Source organism: Centropristis striata, chromosome 15, assembly GCF_030273125.1.
Source record: "Centropristis striata isolate RG_2023a ecotype Rhode Island chromosome 15, C.striata_1.0, whole genome shotgun sequence".
Lineage (NCBI taxonomy): Eukaryota > Metazoa > Chordata > Actinopteri > Perciformes > Serranidae > Centropristis > Centropristis striata.
The window spans coordinates 7,658,786-7,664,850 of NC_081531.1; positions in this window are offsets into that span (position 1 = coordinate 7,658,786).

Here is a 6,065-nt window from a genome sequence, read left to right on the forward strand (position 1 = left end):
GGGATATATCACACACACTATTAGATACACCATTAAAATATCTATTCATTTATGTGATAACATTATACAGCTCATAACTCTTAACTTTATTCTATTCTATTGTGTTGTATTGATGTTGTGCTGCTGCTGGAAGTGCAATTTCCTCTATCTATCTATCTATCTATCTATCTATCTATCTATCTATCTATCTATCTATCTATCTATCTATCTATCTATCTATCTATCTATCTATCTATCTATCTATCTATCTATCTATCTATCTATCTATCTATCTATCTATCTATCTATCTATCTAACTACAGACAGACAGATTACAGCACCATACAGTTGTTGACTGGACTCAGCCTCTGTACAATATTGCAGGTAAAAAGAATTCATATTATCACAGCTTCTTTTTAATTGCTCTGTGGCCGGTTATCTCTGGACAGGAGAGTATTTGCAATCAGTGAGCGTCTCCGAGATTGCAAGACTTTCTTTTTGTCAGACGAGGTGTCTGGTCGCTCCTTTGTTTGAGTATGATAGGTACTTTTCAGTTTGGCTGAGTCATGCCTCACTCCCCTGACAGAGCAACAACAAAGGCCTCATGAACCACAGGACATACTGATGTGATGCAAGCTCCTTATCAAGATATAGTAGTGAATGAAAAAGTAGTTTAATGGCTATAATCTTTGTAGAGGAAACAAAGTATAGTATATAAGTATATCTTTCGGGAAGTATAACTTATCCTTCACCACCTACTTTCCTTTCAATTTCAGTTGCAGATTTTCAGAAAAATAAGGAGCAGTTAATAGTAACATCTGTTCTACACTCTGGGAGAACAGAGCTCATACAGAGTGCTTTGGGCTGTTTTTCTCCCCACTCTTTTTCTTTTTTCCCTCTCCCCTTATTTTAACCTCACAGAACTTGCTGAACAAGATCTGATGCCGTGTCTTGTAAGATGCGAGGCAAGCTGCAACATGTGGGTGCAGCGTCAGGGTGAATACATGGATGTGGGCGCACCGAGCGTTGATGAAGTGGAAGATTTATGGCTAACCAAGCAAAGGGTCAATACACCACTGAAATGTCAAGGAGAGCAGTTCAGTGATCAATATGAGAGGGAGATAGGAAAGCAGTTTCTTATATTATTGATGGTATGTAGAAATTACAGTACTGAGAACTGAGATTTACCACACGGCCAATTATTGTTAACCTTTAAATCACTAAAATGCTACATTTGGCTTTTTACGCAGTGGCATAAATTGATTGTCCCATGAGAGTACAACAGGAGGGAAAAGTAGATTCGTGAAGAGGTTAAGTCAGAGAATAATCACTGTGTGGTAAGGTTAAAGTCCACACTGAGGGGGAAACATCTGTGGAGCTGAAACGTCAGCACACAGTAACCAGTTTACTGCCACTGTGTCAACAAGTGTCCCTCCTGTGAGTTAATGGAGCAGCTCTGGAACGTGTCTGGATCTGTCTCAGATGACATCAGTCTTGGCACACTTGATCAGTTCATAATTGCAAATGAAGTCTGATCTGTGGAAGCGGCATCACGTCATATAATGTTTTCTGCCTATTTGGATGAAAGTAGGGTTTTTAAGCCATGCATTAGCATTGGCTTTATTAGGGTTTAGAAATACTTGCCAATGTGTTTAATAGCAGCTTAATTCTTGCAGACTGCCTGCACAAGGTCTTTTTGCAATTGTGTGATTAAGATACACAATAAAGGTGGCTGCGCTGAGGCTGCCTGCCTTCGAGTGCCACCTCGTTAAAAAAAAAGAAATCTAGAATCGTCCCTGACTTTGGGACATGTAGCAGAAGTGGTGTGCAACTTTTTTTTAGTTTGTAACCCTTTGAGATACAGTTGTGCTGTGCTACTATTTATCTGCATAGGAGATCGTATTGGTTGGTAAGATGTTACAGTTTTATTTCAGTCGCTTTGGTGCATTTCTCACATCACTTTTAACATTTGCACAACAGTTAGTTCAACCTCCACAACATTTAGTCATTTGTGCTCATAGTAGCAGTTTCTCATTCCTTACAACAAATTATAAATGCTTTTGGACATGCATTAATTGTCATTTGCTTATGTCATGTCAGTCAAAATTAACTATACTTGTGAATGCTGAATTAACATTCCATATAAAACTAGTAGTCCTCATTTCATTGCTTGAGCCATTAGATACAAAAATGTTGAACTAGTTGTCAAAATCTGTCAAGCTAATTTTATACATTTTTTAAAATCTTTTTTTTTTTAACTGACAACGTCTCAGAAATTGAACAGTTTCTTTCAGGTGAACCTCAGCGTTCACTGATGAGAAGGACTGTGTGACGCATTAGTTGCAACCAATGATAAGCCACTTCTCTACAATCACTCAGAGCTGAATCCTATAAACCCATAAACACTTTACAACATATATGAACCAAGCAGGACATCGTGTGGACCATTTCTACGAGACTGTGACACTGTCACAGCTCTACCCAAAGGGACTTTATGTTTGTTGTAAATAAGGGTGTTTTTTTTCTTTTGCACAATGCTGTGAACAAATTAGAATTGCAAAGAGCATATGCAGTAAAATGTGAAACATACATATTCAGTGTGTTGTACTCAGTTACCTCATTAAATACAGTAATGTGTAACTTTACTGTAGTTTTTAAATGGTTGTGCAAATAGTATACAGTGCTGTCTTGAGCATTTTCAGGTTATGTCAACAAGATCTGACTTTTTTGCATTGGAAAACATTTACAGAGTAAACTGTCATAATATAAACATGACAGAGACATTTGACTATCTTGTTCATAAACACTGACACTTTCATTGCCATGAATATTTGCTTTTGAGGAATGACCTATCTATTTTGAGCAAATGACACGCTTTTACAGTTATCAACTAGGTTTTGCAGTTTGTAATAATTGTTTTGAGAAATGCATTAACTGTTGTGCAAATGTTAAAAGTGATGTGAGAAATGCACCAAAGCGACTGAGAAAAACTATAAGTTTGAGGCAGTACAGAGAGCTTTTTCATTGCCTTTTGGTTAAGTTTCAGCAAAAAAATTAGGAAATTTTTGTTTTTTTTGTGGATTTATATACACTTATTCTGAATATGTGCATTGGGGTTTTATTTAAAAATTACAATTTACTTTCATGCATGATCGGCAAAGGGAAGAGGGAAGTTTTTGTGGTAGTTGTACTACTACTCTTTGGCCAGGAGATGGCACAAACTCTTTAAGCTTGTAAAGAGGATCATTACTGAGCCAAATTGCAGAACAGGACATAACATTATGATGACCTCCTTGAATGTACTTATTTTAATAAGCAGTTTCCAAAAATAATGGGCATTTTTTATTTTTTGTAGATCAACAACAGTTTATCACGACCAGCTGTCATGATGAAAAATATAATTTAATGAGGAAACTCATTATGAGGAGGTATGGTGGGTTTATTGCAGAATGCTTAAAGCATCTTAAAGCATTCATAAAGATGCAGAGTGGCCTTTTTGAAAATCTGCTAGATCATCTTGAAAAACAGCTCATCACACACACACACACACACACAGGATAAACCGAGCAAACACACTGCCATCTGAAGTAATACTGCAGACATGGACAATATAATGGCCAACTGTAGCCTGCCATTACAGCGGTCATATCATTTAAGTGGGAGGGCTATGCAAAACCTGCACTGTAGCTGAAATAAAAGCATGGCCTTTCAGCAACACACAGACCAATTACCTCAGGGGAGTATATATGATACCAATGCAGTCCATGGTCATGCAGAGGCATTTCCTTTCAAATTTTATTCATGAACTAATTAGCCTGCGCCCTTGCTTTATATTAGTAAAGGTCATTTTGTTCATTATCATTTTGAAAAAAAATCCAAATTAGCATCAAGTTGTAAATAATATTTGGAACATAAAAATATCAGATGCTTGTTTCTTATGTGGGCCGAGCAGGAAAGTCAGAATAAATTATTAGTGGATGCAGGGCGACCTCTGACAAGGTTGCATATGCTGTAGCTCTGAATGGAAGTCTTACAGGTACATCTATAAAAAAAAAAGTAGAACATTGTGAAAAAGTTCAATATTTTTTGTCAATTATTTCAGAAAGTGAAACTTGTATATTATATAGATTCATTACACATATAGTAAAATATTTCAAGCCTGTATTTCTTGTCATTTTGATGATTATGGCTTAGAGATAATGAAAACACAAAACTCAGTGTCTCAGAAAATTTGAATATTACATTAGATACATTTTTAAAAAAAAAGGATATTTTAAACACAAATGTCATGCTTCAGAAAAGTCTGTTCATTTCTATACATCAATACTTGGTTGGGCTCCTTTTGCATGAATTACTGCATTAACACTTGGTGGCATGGAGGAGATCAGCCTACAGCACCATGTTGCTTTTATAGCAGCCTTCAGCTCATCTGGTGTCTCTCACCTTCCTCTTGACAACAGCCCATAGACTCCTATGGGGTTGAGGTCAGCCCAGTTTGCTGGCCAGTCCAGCCCAGTAACACCATGGTCATTGAAGCAGCTTTTGGTACCTTTGCCAGTGTGGGCAGGTTCCAAGTCCTGCTGGAAAACGAAAGCAGCATCTCCAAAGAGCTTGTGGAAGCATGAAGACTCTAAAATGTCCTGCTAGATGGCTGCTATGTTGACTGTGGACTTCAGAAAACACAGTGGACCAACAGCAGCAGAGGACATGGCCCCAAACCACCACTGACCCAGGACCAGCAGATTCAACTTCTGATCAATATTCTAATTTTCTGAGACACTGAGTTTTGGGTTTTCATTATCTCTAAGCCAGAATCATCAAAATTACAAGAAACATAGGCTTGAAATATTTCACTCTATGCGTAATCAATCTATATAATGTATGAGTTTCACTTTCTGAAATTATTGACAAAAAATATTGAACTTTTTCATGATATTCTAATTTTTTGAGATGTACCTGTACGGGCATTTAATCCTGTTAGAATTATATTAGACTGTTCATCCACAAAATAATTGGTCTATTGTAGCCTACAGTCAGGCCATAAGCAAGGCCAGATTAACCATATGGGCAACTGGGCAATTGCCCAGGGGCCCACGACCTCTAAAGGGCCCAGAGCAGTGTGGGCTTATATTTTAAACTGTTCATTGGAGCTGTTGCTCAAAAATGAATTTAAAAGCTATTTCAGGGTGATTTCTGTTTAAAATAAGCTGAGGACCAAAATGCTACTTGATTCTAGATTCTTGATTTTTGTTTTTGTCTTGTCTTCCTTTGTGATGGCTTTATCAATTCAATACATTTGTGCTGCTGTTAAATAAATATTGGATGTTTTGAAAATGGTTGCTTACTTATTTTTTTGTGAAAATTGAGAACACTTCCTTCCCTATCTTTTTCTATCTTTTTGTACGGTGTCCTTGAGTGCCAAGAAAGGCGCCTTCCAAATAAAATGTCTTATTATTTTTATTATCTATGTAGTGGGTCAATTTTGCCAGATTATACTGACTCTGATGTGTTTTGTTTTCATAACATCATACGTGAGTGAGTGGCCTTGACAAGAGGACATGGTGGTGCATTTGTAGTTCTATGAGCGTTTGCACATCTGTACATGAAAATGCACTTGATGACAGTTAGTTATTGATGTATTGAGTATATTAACTGTATAATACTGTAATTTATTCAATATTTTGGTGGTGTTGGGGGGTGGGATGGGGGGACAGTAGGCTAAGATACCACTCCACCTCTGGTTAACGTAAACTGAGCATACAGATCGCCAAACAACTTCCTCTTAGTCGATTATTCCCAAATAACAATGGCATGGTCATTCCGAAAGCAATTAACGGATGTTGTTATGGGACTTTCGCGGGAATTCCCCACGTGTGACTTCATGTGAAGAGAATAGAAACATATAATGCCAACAAAGAAAGAGTCGTCTAAAGAGCTCTGCCACCTCATACAGGCCTCATACAACACATCAAACAATGGCAAAATGCCTTTACTATTACTATTTTGCATTTATTACTTCGTACGGGTATACCATAAACTCCGAATTCTTCCTTTCTGTTATGGAAATGTTTTGATGACGTTGGGAA